Source organism: Cygnus olor, chromosome 21 (assembly GCF_009769625.2).
Source record: "Cygnus olor isolate bCygOlo1 chromosome 21, bCygOlo1.pri.v2, whole genome shotgun sequence".
Taxonomy (NCBI): domain Eukaryota; kingdom Metazoa; phylum Chordata; class Aves; order Anseriformes; family Anatidae; genus Cygnus; species Cygnus olor.
In genome coordinates, this window is record NC_049189.1 from 4,827,547 (window position 1) to 4,844,589 (window position 17,043).

At 40.4% G+C, this 17,043-nt stretch overlaps 1 protein-coding gene across 2 annotated transcripts in view; it reads left to right on the forward strand.

Moving 5' to 3' along the window:
- The window catches only part of PEX14 (peroxisomal biogenesis factor 14), a 78,911-nt gene that overhangs the window by 42,563 nt on the left and 19,305 nt on the right, over positions 1-17,043 (forward strand). The gene's annotated exons all lie outside the window — the stretch shown is intronic.

Sequence of the window (17,043 nt, forward strand, 5' to 3'; positions counted from 1 at the left end):
TTTGGAACAGGTGTTCAGGCAGCACAGAGTACGTCTAACAGCTTGTGTAGATGTACGGAAATGATTGTACAGGTTAAAGGAAAGTCAAAGTGCATTCTACATTTTCATAATGCTTTTCATTTGAGAATCTTAGAGCACATTGTACCCATTAACCACCGAAACTTTGCAGCTATTTGCATCAAGCACATTTGATGGTGTGTATAGGGTTATCAATATCTTGCTGTGCTTTCCACTGAAAAGCTTTCACTTCTGAGGTAGAGGACAGTGGCTATTTAACATCACTACATCTTTTTTAGGAGAGGAAATGAAGAATACTTTATCTAAGTGATCTTGCAGGGGGAGCTTTAGGGATAGAGAAAGTAATTACCGAGTAAAAAATTTACTAAGATTCTTGAAAAGCACTATGGGATATTTAATTACTAAAGATGCTTAGGCCTCTGTTTATGACTTTGAAAGACAGCAAATGTACCTTATAATATTCTGCTTAAGTTAAAGAAAAATATATCCTACACATGTTCTTGCTACCAGTTTGTTCTTTAGGTGCCACCCGTCCCCAAGCTTTGGGTCGATACAACCCTGCCTTAGTGGGGAAATCTGGTTGTATCCTCAGGGAACTCATTAGGGACCCAGAGAATTAATGCTTTCAATGCTAACAAACTCCCAACAGTTCCTGTCTCAATCAGCATCATCAGTCGTCACAGCCATTACTGGCACTCTGCTACGTTTACGCAATGCTGATAATGTTCAACGTACGAGGAAGACTTCCACCACTGGAGTTTCATAATCCAGAAGAATAAATGTGCCCATGAACCAGAAAGTAGTGCCACAGTTCTGTGTTTTGTATTAGTTGCCTTCTTTTTTCGTCCTGAAAGTGATTGAGATTCTCCATCCATCTGCAGAGAAGATGTCTCTCTCTCCTGCCAGTCTTCTGTGTACATATCTGTCACCTGCTGTTCAGCACCAGCCTATTCATCATGCTGACTCTTTTCCCCCATCAATTTTACCATTGCTTGTGTTATCTGAATTTGTCACGAACTCTACAGATTTTCTTGGCTTGTGTGCCAAGAAGAGACCTGCAGAAACACTGTTAACAAAATGTGATCAAATGATTGACCTTAGGACATCCCGGGAAATCAGGTACACTAATTCTTTGGAGATGTCAAGGTTTTTGGAAGGAAATCTTTATAATGGATAGAAAGCCTCAAGATTTGGAAGGAAGTTTGGAAAAAGGAAGCTATTTAGTCCCTATCCACGTGGAGAAATCAGTTCATATCTCATCTTTGATGTGTTCCAGTCACTAGTGATTCGAGAGAGGGCAGAAAAACACCTGGTATAACTTTAGGCATAGCTAACCATGTGACGACCTGTTAATGTTTAGAGTAGCCAGATGATTAAGGAAAACGTGTGCATCTGTGTGTTGATAGAAACTCTACTTGCTTACAAATGAGTTTATTTTAGAAGAGCATTGTACTCAGTGTACGTTTCATTGTTTTATAACAATTGTTTTTTGTAGCTCAATAGTATCTAGAAACTAGGTTGAACAATACATTTCTACCCCACTGAAAATTCTTAGTTTTTAAATGTTTTTATATTAAATTGGGTTTAACATTTAAAATCTCACTTTTTCAAATGAAATATTATTGATCCATCAGATCACTCTTTATTGATTAGGGTGGGGTATTTTATATTGTAATTGACAATAGTAGAGATTTTGAATTGTTATGAAATTATTACTTTGCTCCAGAACAGTTTGTTGTTGTTGTTGTTGTTGTTTGGTTTTGTTTTGTTTGTTTTTTGAAGGAACGCTTTCTCTATGAAAAAATGCTGTGCTGGACATTTGTTAACTAGCTCTGCTTGGAACTAAAAAAATCTTCTAGACAAGTGCACCAGCAGGACAATACATCACTGTTGTTACTGGGTAGCTCCAAGAAGCTTGTCATCTTGCACTGTGTTGTGCTTGCAAGTTCAGTTTGAATCTGCTAGACTGTGGCTCTGAACTCTGTTAGTATGTTGCTGAACATGAGGGGAAAAAGTCCTACTTGGGTTTGTTTAAAGCGAGAAGAAAAAAGGTAGGGAAGACTTCAGACCTACTAATCTTCACAGGGTATTAGTTTAAGCAAGTTTGTTTTAAACGGCTCTGATTCAAGCCCTGCTATTTATTATTGAAAACGTAGAAATCTCAGTGACTTTTTCTTTGGTTTCTATGTGAAAGATTGAGAAGGTGCAACAAAAGAGGCGCCCCTTTGGTGTTACTGACATTGTGAAGAAGCCATTGAGGGAGAGACTCTCAAATTTGATGTCCTCTAAATGCACATTTATGTGTTCTGTAACAGAGAGTACAAGTTACATTAGCGGTAACATCCTCCCTCTCTCACATCGGGCTCAACCTACAGTGATCTCGAACCATTTAGATGTATACTCCACAGAACACAAGAGATGATTCATTTAGAGTACATTGGGTGGGCAGTGTGCTACATCTCCTGCCTCTCTTGGGCCACAGAAATTCCCTGTGATTCCAGTGAAAAGTCCAGAATCACATTTGCTATGGTTTTGTAGCTTGAAAATTATTGATAAATTGGAACAGACTGTTTTTCTTCCTGGGAAGTTGTGTGTGCTCCAAAATATTAGTTGTAGGCTTAATTTTAAGAAATGATTAGAATGTCATGAGCTTAATGGTATCTCTTCACTTGGCTATCTGACAGTAACTACGTAATGTAAAAGAGCCGTTAAAAAATGGCTTTGCAAAATTAACTCCTGTTGCTCAGTGAGTGGGTTTTGAGTCATATCTGCCTTGTTTACTGTCAAAATAATATTTCCATTCCTGGTAGCATTGAAAAACCAATATGATTACAGCAGAGTGGGTTGAAGTCTATTCTGGAAGATGATGCTAAAATAGTCAGTTATATTCTGAGTCCTGAAATTGTTAACCTTAGTGATGGGCAAAAAAAGCACACATGCTAAGTCTGTCCTGTAAATTTAAGAATTTCTTTATCATGTTTTTTAAGTGAAAGTAAATGTAGAGTACCAAAGGAAAGACACCTTTGTAGCTGCAATCTAAGCACAGACGTTGAAGATCTGAGATACAACTGCTTGCTTGGCTTTGGGCAAGTTACCTGTTCTCAGCTTGTCCATCTGTAAAATGGGTTTAATTACCACTTTCACATCATCGACATAGTTAGATTTGTCTTAACTATGTTTATAAACTGCTTTGATATGCTTGTTTTGTAATTGTTGATGCTGCAGCATGTGTGATTTTCAGAGTTGCTTGCTGCAGTGAGAGCCACACTTTGCAGAGAATTTACTTCCATCGATTGTGTATAGGAGGGGAGAGCTGCAAACTTGAGAATGTCAGGATGTCACGGCTTGGGCAGATTGCGTGCAATCCTAATCCAGCCCTGCAGCTTTGACCTTTGAAGCAAGCTTCACCTTGAGACAGCTGAAGAAATCTGTGTTCGTTTGTATAAAAATATTTTTGTTATAGAAAGAATTCTCTCTTCATGGTCATGCAACCCAGGGTTTCCCCACAGTCTTCCTGGAGCGAGTGAAGGAATTCAGTTCCTGATCTGCTGTGTGGATGAACCTGGTTTCTAAGTCTAAAGAGACAGCCTTCTCTCTTGGGGCTAAAACAAGGAGTGTAATTAGGTTAATCTGTGTTGCTCTTCTGCTGAAATCCATCTCAGACCTAATGATACTTTCCTGTTAGGAAAGATAAAATAAGTTCCTGTATGAGATAATTCTCTGGGTTCTCTGAGACAACATTCCTACCCTGTTTAAAGCTATGTCTTGGGTGCCCACGAACGTGAAATCCCATTATTTATTTTTCTGCTACACACAGCTCTCTCTTAATTTTAATTTGGAGGGCCGTCATTCTTTCCATAGCTAAAAGGGAAATTTAGTCTTTGGTTCATTCTCTCCGATAGAGCCTGGTCCAGGCGAGACTCCACTCCCCTAGGAGGAGAGCAGAGAATTCATTCTCAATGAAATCTGAGGCTCTCTTAAGTAAAAGCTGTTGACTTTGTCATACTGTGCAAATGTGCATTGCTTTTAGCAAGACAATAAAGGGTAAATGGGGTGATCTCTGCTCCTGTGGAGAGGTCGGGTGGTTACATTACACAATCTTCTAGAGCATCTTGCAGCAAATACATGGGTTATATTAAAAGTTGCAATCATATCATTTTTTAAAAGTGAATTGCTGACCTTATGCAGTGGAATCAGCTTTATTGAATTTCGCCAAAAATGCGTTTATAATCCCCCCCTGCCCCCGCATACACATGATATTCATGTCCTTGCTGCCCATGTGGAAATGTCCCTTTTTATGGTGATAAAATTAAATTTGTCTTTGTCTCTGCCTTGCCTCACCTTTTAAGATTCCATCCTTAAGAGACACCGGTGGATATCTGTACCAGAGAATGAAGATGGGCAATATCTCTGCATGGGTGGCTGGCTGATCGCGAGCCAACTGCCACGGAACAAGTAAATAAGCTTTTCACATTTAGAGGACAAATAAAGTTGAGGACAGGTGTAGTATGGGTATTTTTCTAGGAGAGTTGTGGCCTTAGCATAGGTAACGATTTGTTTTTACTTAGAAGTACTTAGTCCTTGCTTCTAGATTTTTTCCAATTGCCATGCAATACAAAATGTAAAATCCACAAATAGATCTTGTGCTACCCAGGTAATACACGTTATATGTCTTTCTTCATTAATAACTAAGCATAAAGCCCTCTAGTCTGTGGCCACCTGCAGCCCCCTCCCTGAATTCATTGGAGAGAAAACAAAACAAAACAAAACAAAGTGTTTTGCAGCATGCTCAAGAATTTAACAAATATGCATTTCATATTTGTATACCACTTTGCAAATTCAAAGTACTCTACAAATATTAACTGACTAAGCCTTGCAGAACCTTTTGTGGAATGGCAAGATGATAAGATTCATTTCATGTCCTTCTATTTACATTTTCTCTTCTTGGTTAGACCTTTATGTTCTCTCAGCAATTTGCAAACTCCAGACTTTAGTGGGAAGCAGAGGAATTACCATCCCCATTCTAGATGGGGGAAACTGACTCAGAAGCATTAGGAACAGTTAGATCCAAGATAATCCTGACTCCCAGTCCTACAGATAGATAACCATGCTGTGCTACACTGTGTGGTGAACTGATGTTGCATTTTCAGTAAAATTACTCAAAACACTCCCATGTTTATCCTCCCCAGGCCCCAGCTGCTTTGGGGCGTGGGGGTTGAGCTGGTTGTATTCAACAAAACCAGTGCAAACCATCCAAGTAAATGGAGGGGCAGGCTGGCCTCTGCGACACTTGCATGTCTCCTTCCTCCAGCGTCTCCCCCAGCCTGTCTTCTTTTTATTTAAAAGGTAAGCTGCTCAGAGGTGCAGAGTATCAGAATACCATTGCTCCTGCACTTCAAGTAACCAGGAGAATGCAGCTGTTAAACTCGGAAATATAAAATACATGTTTAAAAGATGACTCTGTATGTGTTTAAAAAAGAGAGCGAGAGAGAATTCAAGGGAACCAAAAAATAGCAGCTTCCATTACTGTAATTAAACGGCAGCATTTAACCTATCAGGCCGTTGCGTGTATGTGAGAGACGAGCAGGGAGCTGCATTTGAAATGATCACCGGCTTCCTTGGGGGATAGAGTAGTTAAATAATTTGTTTGTGAGGTGTGAGTTCAGTGTCGGGTAAAGCAAGTGCGTACGTGTGTGTGTGTGCAGCCCAGAAGCTGGGGCTGGCGCTGTGCGTACCGAGAATACCCAGGAGGGTGGCAGCACCGGCGCCTGTCCCGTCGGTCCGAACGCGATCTGCCCTTGCCCGGTTGTCCAGGTACATTCAGGGTCGGGGCCTCCCCTCGCCCCAGGTGCTCTCAGAAAGGGAGAGCTCGTTTCACGGTAGGCCTCCTGAGACAGGCAAGAGTAGCAGTAAAAGAAAACCGGGGAGGAAATTGGAGCCCTTTTGATGAACTTCATCTACTGTGGTGGGTGCGAAGGGTAATCATCTGTTCTGGCCGGTCGTGGGCATGGCACTGGGGAACGCGGGGGCTGCCGTCCCTCAGGGACCAGGGCTGAAGCTTGTACGCAGAGATCTGCCGCTAAATGTCGCCTCAGAGAGCACCTTCCCCTGCAGCAGCGTGCCAGTGGGGCCTGGCCTGAATCCTGTGCCTTGGGGCCGTAGTTTGCAGATTTAGATGGAGAGACAGGGATCTGCAAAGCATGTCCTTGGCCCTTCATTGCTCACCCCTGACTCTGTAAGTAGCTCCTTGTAATGATATTGATTCCCATTTTGGCATTCTGGAGAGGAGACACATTCTTAGGTAGTGCCCAGAAGGACATATCTTCCCATTTTTCTTCAGTCTCTTTTGATTTGTGAGGTGATTCCTTTGTTTAGGGGATATCCCCTGACCCTGGAGCTCCCACAGGTATCCTCATAGAGTATGAGCTGATACTAGTCACAAGCTTTTCAGCTGCTCCAGCTGCCTCACCTACTGATCTGACTTGTGTTATATTGCAGTAACATGCCCACAAATGTTTCTTAATCTTCCCTCCAGTTTCTGTGTGAATTCTGTGTAGCCACTCCTGTTTTACTCCTGGGCTGGAACTTTTGTGAGACACTGGAAGAGAGCAGTCTTCAAAAAATGTACTTTGAGATTCCTATTTTGAACATTCAACACCAGTGACTGGATTTTGAGGGCAATGCTTGCACAAAGGGAGACCAGAGAAACACCAGGTATTTTAGCCAAAGCAAAGCACAAATTCGGGTACTTGCGTAGTTTGATGTGAGGTGGAAATCCAGAAGTGTTACCAAAGATGATGTGCAAGCAGAAAAAAAGTCTAAACTTGTTACTTGAATAAGTTACAAATGCCTTACATAGCTCAAATGCACGTAATGTATGCATAGATTCTGAAAACCATCAGTTACGCTTTGTACATGATAATTCTCCTGTCAGTCTCCAACATTGTACAAAGGATGTTGTGTAATATTATTCCTGTTTTACAAATGTAGAAACTGAGGCAGATGGAGGTTAAGTGACCTACCCAAGGTCAATAGCAAGGCTGGGAATAGAACCCAAATGTGTAGAGGCTTTTTATTATACTAATAAGGAAACTCTGGAGGTGTGTTTGGCATGGTAATCGGAACCCTAGAGAACTAGAAGCAGTTAGTATGTTCTGTGCATGTCCTGAGGGAGCAATGATGAAACTCCTTTTGTACCTTACCACTCCAGTTCTCCGTGTGTGGTCACCATAGTTTTTCCACCACTTAACCTCGTTATTTTTAGTATTGTTAGCATTAGTTGTCCTTCGGGCGTTTTATCCAGACTCCTTTAATTTTCTCCAGAACTCCGAAGAGCTGCTGAAGGCACATGGGGAGAAAAAAATAACAATAAACAATCCAAAAGATGAAAAATGAGCTTTTGAAACTATTCTGCTGTTTTGTTGACTTGTCCCCTAATGTTTTTTGTCTTCGCTCTTCTTTTATCATGAAGGTCCCTGCTTGAATGTATAATCTTGGTTTCTTAAAAGTTCATTTGCTATTGTTCCTTTCTTCTCCACCCAAGATTAACATCCTGTATGATGACATAGATGGTTGTTGTCTAAATGGACGCAGTGTAACCAACAAAATTGTGAAGGGTGGGTGGAGAAATATTTATACAGTTGTGTTAAAAATTACAAAGTAGGTTTGCCTTTTAAACAGAAGGTATTTCAACACTTATTGGCAGCATCAGCCTTTAATTTTACAGGTGGCTAGCTTTGTAGTAGCATTCAGCAAACAATATTTTAATGGCATGTAAAAAAATTTCTCTAAAACAAAAGAAAGAAGAACGAGGGTGATTTATAATCTGTAATGAATACTTGCTGACATGTCTTTTTATAATAGTGTGCTAGTGTCTGTGTCTTTCTGGGGGAAATGCAAACAGGATTTACCTGAAACGTTTATGCCATAATAATCAAATGTGTAGTACTTAGATGTATTTTTCTTAATTGTGCTTATCTTCTCAATGCTGTGATACCTGACTCCTAGGTGTCTAACATCGATTCCACTTCATAGAAACTGGGTTACAGGAGCAAAGTCACTCTATGAGGTTGTGAAGAAAATGTTTGTCCGAAAAAGCACTTAGATTTCTGCATTCGTGGCTACTCATTTCTTTTTGGCTACTCGTTTCGTTACATTTCCATGTATTTTCTCATTCATACTTCCATATGTTTGTCCACTTTCTTAGGAAAGTGCAGCTGTAGGTACTGTTCTCAGTGCTCCCTAGAGCAATGCTTTCTGACAGGGGGCACAGCAGCACTGTTGTGCTGCATATTCAGCGTTGCCATTCTGTTCGTTCTTCAAAAGCTAAAAGTTCGTTAAGTATACACCCTGTATGATTTTTCATGTGATCAGTCTAGACTAATGGGTTTGTTCTGTTCCTTTCTAAAGCTAAAAGTTTTAAAAGTAGAAGAGGAAGTAAATAACATCAAGGCAAGTTGCTCTTTACGTTGCAGTTCGTCTTAGTCTGTAGAGGGTACTCTGATGGGTATTGTCTAAGGTAAGAAATGTGCAGATGCACTTGTTAGTGGGTGTTTGGGGCAATCAGTAGTTCCAGAGTAATGTAAAGAACTGGGAATGGTACATCAGGACAGATTTTCTCACTCTTTTGTATAAAATGAGGTCATCCTTCGGATATCATGACAAATCTGGTTAAAGAATTCCTTGCGGTGGCTTGAACATGCTGTTCTCTTACACAATTACTTTCTCTTGAACTCAGAGTTGGGGAAAAAAAGAGCCTGGTTCTAGAATTTCACACCAGTCTGTTCTAGAAATAACAAATCAGCAGTGGCTTCTAATCTGGAGTTATTCCACATTAGGGCCAGTTTTCTAGGTCAGATCTAATAGGGGCCATACTTGGTCTTGTGCCCCTGAAAGGCTTGGTGGTTCTTTGCTGCGATAACAAAGATGTTGGGTTTGCAGCCGTCTGGTTGCCTTCAGATCTTCCACGCTGGCTCTTTCTACTTCAGTGCCAGAATTCGTGTGACATGCTAGTTCAAGTTGTTTCATTTGAGTTGGAAATACAGTTTAAAATTGGAGTTCTGAAGGCAGATCAAAACCAAACCTCTTATACTGCCAGTGTTTTACCTTACCCGAATTTAAGACAACCTCTTGCTTTCCCCTTAAAAAGCTCCGAAAGATATTATCACAGATCAAAGAGTAGCCAAAGGCCAATTGTTTTGTTACTATTGCTCAACAAGCTGTTTAACAAAATATTTTTCTTTCACATAAAGTAAATGTATATGAAGCACAAACATTTTCTGAGATTGCTATTTTTAAAATCTGTGGTAAGTTTTGTTAATAAAGTCTGGTTACTAGGTTTTTGAAGTTAAGTGCTGTCTTCCAAATTGTTCTACTTTTGGAAATGAACCTGTAGAAGAAATACATATCTTTTCGCATTTATAAAATGCTTTTTTGTTGTAGTTTTTCAATTTAGTAGAAGGGAAGTTTCATAGACCTGCTGTGTACTGTGGTTAAGTTGCTTCATTTATGCATGCAGTGTTCTTCCTTCCAGCCTGTCGTTCATTCACATGAACTGTTGAGGCTTTGGGTCTGGCTGCCTTCTACTCTGTTTCTGCACAGTGCCTGGTGCAGTGAATGCCTTTTGGAGCCTCTAAGGAGTATTATAATATACCAGTAATGAGGATCAGGAACCATCACCATGAGACTTGTTTCTCTGCAGGAATAGCAGCAAGCATTTGCAGATCACAGGCTGGGGTATGCTTGGAAACTTACCTGTTTGGTGTATCTAATGTTTGTTTTCTCTGAATGCATAGCTTTATTTCTAGGAAGGTTGTCAGTTGTGGTAACAAATTATGACAGCACTATGGTTACTAGAGTAGCGTCTCTTCCATTATCTGGATTTTCTGCCCTATGCAGGCTTCTTTTAAACAAATGACAGAGCTTTGGTAATGTTCCATTCCTGATAAATTACCCTAGAAGTGGCATCTTGGCATGGAGTCTTCAAAGCCTTCAAACCCTGAGGTAGATATTCATTTAAAATCATTTACAATATGCAGAGGTTTTTGTTCTCCACCTAGTATTCTTACATCATGTGCTGGCTGAATTGGATGTCCTGCATTCCCCTGTTAGAGGATTGGCTTCCAATTTAGCCCCATGTGCTGCCTCTTCATCACTAGTGTGTCACAGGCAAGTGCAGACATCTTCTACCGCTGTCCACTCAAAAGAGGCTTTCTATCAGATACTGTTCTTCTGCTTGTGTGATAATAGAAAGGAAAGGCTGCAGGCAAGAGACCTGTAGATGATGATAAAAGGAAATTTCCCCCTATTTTTAGAAGGAGAGATCTTTATTTATGTTACAGAAAGACTCATTTCTTCTGTCTTTTTTGCTGATCGTGGTATTCCTAGAATGGCTCTGTAATAGACAAGTCTTTGGAAGAAGCTACCCTAGACTGAAGTTGCACTGTGTTTTTGCATGTCCTAGTTACACAGGTATTTAACTGGACTGTGTAACAAAACTTCTGGTCCTGCAGTTCAGGTTTCTGAGGACTTCTGGACATGTCCTCTTTGATTTAGAGTCATGTTGCTGGCTGCCCTTTTTGTAGTTTGAACTTTCTGTGAAGCAAAAATTGTGCCTGTTGAATTATGCTGTCTGCTAGTTGAAGGTTTATTGTAGATTAATTCAAAAATGAGGCGTCCAAATCCTGTTAAGGCTGTGATAGTACTGCATCTAATAGGACTTCTGCATTTCAGAGTCCTGGGTCTGAGTTCCATTATCCAGCGATTTTGTCCTGCGTGTCGTTCCTCATACTCTCCTCTTGGTGCTTTGGCCCCTGAAATATGTACTGTAGTACTGGGAGCTTTTACATAAGGTGTCCCTTCCTTTTTTCCTATGTGGAACAGAGATAACATACTTCATATGAGCAAGGAGCAAAGAGCTTTCTCTACGTTAGAAGAGGAAGACCTGACCTCTCTTACTGCAAGTGAAACTGTATCTTCCCTGCCTTGAAACTACCAGTGAAATACATTTTGCACTGACTTATAATGCTGTGATTTATGCTGTGATATGCTTTGTGATATTACAATGTCCTTTTGCCTTTGTGTTTGATTTTTTTCCCCCTAATAAATTTTAGTGGGTATGTTGTCAGTGAACGGGGGTATTTACCCTAAATGCCCATAGGAAAATGAGGCATTCTCCCCGCTCTCTGTTGCACAGAGGAGTCCTGTGCATTCTTTTTTTCCTCCCATTAATCTTACTGCATTTTTTTTTTCTGTACCTTTCCTCCTCCATTTGAAACAGTATTAACAAGGGAGATATTTTTAAATAAGAAACAACTGGAGGGAAACATTTCTCTCTTGGGTGCATTCACATACATGTAACACACACACAGAAGAGTGACCAGAAGCAACTTTTTCTTTGTGTATTTTGAACTTCTCAAATATAGAAAACTGAGAAGAAAAGTTGTAGTACTTGTTCCTGTTTTTTCTATTCCAAAACATGCTAAGCAAGCAGGTTGCCCTTTCTTGTTCAGAGTGGAAATACTTTGATCCAGTTTTCTGAAGACAATACTCATTTCATGAGAATATTTAATCAGTAGAAAATAGGGAGGATTTAGTTTGTTTGTTTAGTATTTAACCAAGTGAATAAGGCAGATTAGGGGAGGGGGGGGACTGGACCCATAAACAAGGTGATATATAATATTTTTTTTCGTTCTCCTTTTAAATAAATACCGATCAGCTTTATGTTCGGAGACAATAGGAGCCGTTGGCTTAAATTTGCAGTTTACTGTATTTATGGCTGTAATATCAAGGTGCTGCCGTCGTAATTTCATGCCCCAATGAGAAGAGCAAGGTCGAAGCAAATGCTTCCATCGGCATCTGCTAACACACTAACTCATAAACAAGGCCCGGCTGGATCAGGTGGCACGGAATAATACAGGCTAATGAAATACAGCACAGCTTTCCATTACTGTTAGTTTTTACAGTGTCGTCATTACGTGTAATTTATGTTTAAAAAATTCAATTTTATACAAGGCTCTGGGAAATAGGGGTCTGCAGGTCACCCGACGACTTTTAACGGCTCTGAGAGTCCTTATTGCACTCTACTGTTCCAACAAAATGTTAATAATAAATAAAAAAATTCCTCTTTTACTTTTTCTCTGGTTTGCATATCTTGCTCTGTCCTTTTAATTACAAGTGGCCTGAGGAGAGTTTGGGGCTCTGGATGATGTCGGGAGTTATCCTCTTTACTGATGCTCCCGGAGGGGGGTTACTATCTGCTTGCTTTTCTTTTGTCTATCAATCACCTGGGGTCCTGTAAATGGAGTAAACACAGCTGAGGAGAGGGAGATACTTAACAACCTCTCTCCCAAACCCTCACCCTCTGACATTGCCCTCCTCTCCTCCATTACACTTCATTTTATTATAGACTCCAAAAAGCCTGGCCAGGAAGAGAAACTGCTGCCAGGCTTATTTATTTATTTATATTTGTAAAGCCAAAATACTTTTTTGTTTTTAACCTTTTCTTTCCTGGTTGGCTCAATGTAATTCTTAGCATTGTATCATCAGTTAGGTTTTCCTTCCTCATTTTAGTGCAGTGTTGCTGAGGTTAGAGCACCTTTATCAGTTCTAAATGCTGCTTAGGCACCCTGATGTATTTAATTAAGTATAATAAGCGTATAATGTTTCTTAAAAATTGGAACTGCAGAATTAGCAGTCCCCTAGATGAATAAAGCTGCAAGAATTCAAAGCCCTTTCAGTAACTTTTGAAATGATTTCTATGTTTGCATTTTTCTGCCAGACAATTGAGACGACTCATTCTCACTTTGATGTTTGGGTTTCTTTCCCCAGTGTTTGAGCTGGAAGTGCAGCAGTAGGATGTTTACGTTCAAATAAAGTGTCTCAGTGTAAATGAAGGGTAAGAAAAAAAATCAGTGATGTTTTTGAGACCTTCGGTTTCATTAGAAGGTTGGGTTGGGATTGGCCTTGTGAAAGCCCCCTGAACACGGACATGTGGAAGAAAATGGAGCAGGAGCCTATACCTTTTGACCCTTTTGAAATGCGTTAAACTAAGCACAGAATAGACCATAGGATTAACATTTGACAAAACGAGTCACCCAGCACTGCGTGCAGCTGACTGAACAGGTGGAATCATTAGTCTGGATCAGATCCCAGAAGGTTTTTATGATGATTCTTTTAAAATGTGGCCGTGTTCTTTCTGAGCAGGGTTGACATCGTGGCTTCCAGGAACAGGAGCGTAATGTCGTTTCAGGATGTCTACAGTAGGTCTTCCTTTTAGTCATGTGCTTCTCTGCCCGAACCTGGTGCAGCCATACGGTTAGTTGTAGCTAAACAAGTTGTCCAGATCTGTTTTGTTTTCTTCTGAATAGGAAGGGTGTGCATGTGTGGGGTGAACAACAACAGAAAACCCACCCTGCTTGTCTCTGCAAAAGGGTAGGTGTGATGATTGCTCCAGGGGGGGCTGTCAGAGCTGTAATAAAGCTGGAAAAGCACCAAAGGAACTTAATTCTTACCACCACCTTTCTCTGTTATGGCAGAATACTTTCTGTCCTCCTAACCAGAAATTTTCTCCTTAAAACTAATGCTGCCTTCAGCTTGGAAAAATGTTGCATGAGTTACCGGATTGAGCACAGCAAGGGAGAACATAATGTAGAAAAAGATATGCTCAGTGGATGGGAAAAAGAGTTGTCGCTCACGTCTCCTGAGTTTTAGTTTCTGACTGGGTCAGAGGTTTGGTTCTGACCTTGGAGCGCACCTCATATCTGCATGTCTCGCTTCTTCATCTGCAGGTATGGACAGCAGTACTCCTCTGCTTCAGAGTGGTCATAAGAGGAAAATACTTTGATGTACACGAGGCCCTGAAATTAAATAGCAGTGGATATTGTAGAAGGACTTAAACAGACAGTCAAGTCTTAGAAGTTCTTGGACTTAGGAGCTTTTTGTACAACAAAGGTGCGGGCACCAAGAGATGTTTCTGACAACCCATTTTATTCCCTGACTTGCTCCGATTCTCTGTTTGACTACAATTTACAGAGGCTGAGTGATCCCTGAAAATTGAGTGGCAGCAGTGACAATCACAAAAGAGGGTCAGCAAGAACCCTTGAATGCAAAACAATCATGGGTGCTGGATAATTCAAATCAACACCCCGAAGCCTGCAAAGGAAATTTTAAGGCTTTGTGAAAATTATGACTAATTCTTTGCTAAGGCTGTGGCACTGAAGAGAAATGAGATGGATGGTTGGGGGAAGGGAATAGGTTTGCATTCTGTAGGGCTGTGAAGACAGCTTCCTTGCATCCTTCTCCTCAGCTCAGTCCTTGCTCAGTACCCTCTGCGGTTAGATTATTCCTTGCAGATAGCAATCAACTGGAAGGAAGTGTGTGTCTAATTTGCATGAGATTATTTAAAACAAAAAAAAAGGTCTGCATTAGTCAGGGTGATGGTAAACAACGCAAAGAGATGCCTTTTATAATATAGCCGTGGCTCAGCTTTCAAAGCCAAATATAATTCACTTACAATTGGCAGTTTCCTTTATTGTTCCTTTTAACCTTTTGCATTCTGCATGGTCTTGATCTTGCTGAAACTCTAGAAGAACTAAAACGTTTGTTTTCCAAAGTGTTGAGAAAATGGATTTAGAGCAATTCTTCTGTTAAACTGAGGTCATTTTCTTGACATACCTATTTGAGAGAGGATTATATTAGACACAAAGCTCCAGTTTTCATAGCACTGCTTTTGCATCCAAGGGAAGTGGTATTATTTTGGGGTTACCAACTTCCTACTAGATTAATATAATGAGTGGAACAGGGATACTTTTTCATGTAATACAGTGATAGCACTGTGATAAAATAAAGCAAGGCGAGATATTGGAACAGATGACTCTTTGAGCTGGTTTAGAAATACTCACTTTTCCATGCAATTAATACATCAAGGTTGAATAATCTAGGGCATAGAAAACTCACTCAGACCATATGCATACCTGTGTATAGGTGGTGAATCTGAAAAAAATAAAATCCGAAGGGAATTTTGATGAGTTAGTTATAAATGCCCAAGGACAGTCTTAGAATATCTTTTACATTTTTGTTAGTGGGTGTGAGAAATGACAGCCACGAAGACGAGTATATTTCTGAATCCACAGATGCCTCGGTGCAGTGCAGACTTACTCCATATGTATGCTTAAGGAATCAGCTCGGGTAGATTATTCCCTTGATGCTTGGAGGCCAAGATGACAGGGCCTTAAAAACATCTTGTTCAGGTGAATAAAAAGGAGGTGTTTCAAGGTGATGGCGCTCCCGGTCTTGTGTGATAATTAAGAAGGGAGGTAGTTGTGATGTTCTATTTTATGATGGCATTAGTACGACAAACAAGACCACTTCACAAGGCAGAATAGTCCAGGGAGGTAATAACATTTTTTACTTATTCTACTTTGCACAGGCTTCATACTGGGGACTCAAATGTGAAAGGTTTCCCATTGTTCTATTATTCACATTGGCTTTTTCTTCACTGTGTAGCAGGGTTTTAATAGAAACAGTGATATTGGAGTGTCACTAGTTGGCAAGACCAGAATAATCCTGGAAGTGTGTTTTATCTGTGAAAGATTTTAGTTTTTTTCTCAAGTAGGGTGAGAATCGAAGGGGGCAGTATGGTTGGGAAGCAGTGAGTATTATTTCCTGCTCTTTTTGTAGAATGAGTAAAGGATCCTCCATAACTTCCATACATTCCCAAATGTTAAATATTTTCAGATTTGCTATCTTTGCCTAGAAGTAGAACAAAATGCCCCCATTCTAGTGGGAGCCACATTTACAGCCAGCAGCTGATATTGCCTTGTGTGTCTGGCTCCATCTTTATGAAATTCCATAGTTGCTAGTGATCTGCAGTGTTGGCATCTGTTTATGCTTTCTCCTATATTGGATAATTAGGAGCTGGTTAAAACAGCTTCTTTCTTATTAGGATTTCTCTTTTTAACATGGATTAGACACCATAAATATTGTTTTTGTGACTAGAACAGTAGGCTGAGTTGATGCGTTCATGTGCCTTTTATTACTTTCACTGCAAGTCCATTCTATTCTGTGTGGTTTGGGTTCCTTACTGTTTGAGGCATGCATCAAATAAAAGTAAAGGGGTGATTTCATCAGACTGCAGGACCAGGGATTAGGAACTTCAGATTTCTGGTACAGTTTCTGACACTGATAATATTCTGTGATGTTAGAGAAATCACCTAACTTCTCTGCACATCTGTATCAGCACTGCACAGTGGATAGAATAGTAGTTAACCCACAAGAACAGGGGAAAAAAATGCTAACAGTTATAAAGGCTTCTGCAGATCAGAAGCACTGTGTTAGTGCAGTGTTATATTGAATAACAGTTCTGAGACAACCTTGTATATTAATTCCTGGCAATACTGTTTGTGCTATGGATTATTCTGTCTAGACCCCCAGTATGCAGTAAAGTTTAAGATCGTGAAAAAAAATAATTTTGAAGCTTTGGTAATATGCCCAGAACCCTGGCCATTTTCTATATTGCATCTCCCTGTGTTGTTGAGGAGCTAAGTGTTTTAAAGGCTGAAGCTCAGAAATTTCATCTGCCAGCAGTACTTCATGGACCTCGAGTGGAGGTGCTGGAGGGAAAGTATTCCTCCGTTTGCTCCCACTGCTGTCACACTCGTACCATTTTCTTCACTGTGCTCAATCCCTGCACCAACCATGTGAGAATCAAGCGGTCTGTCTCTTCTTTTCTAAATCTTATCCCTTAAATCCACATCCACACTTCCAGGCTCTGAAAGCTTTTGCATATGCACTGTATGTATAGTAGAAGGTCCTGAAATGCTTCAGATGTTCCTCATAGCAGGGACGCTGGCTTTCTATCTGCTTCTGTGCAGGAGAATAACAGACAAATAATACCCAGCTCTCCTGCCCCACATCATGGTTGCCGTCTGAGTACCGAATTCTTTTTCTAGAGGATGTTTTCTCCTCTTGGAAAAAAATAATCCAGCTGTGCTTCTTTCTTCACAGATGCTGGTCATCATGAATCCC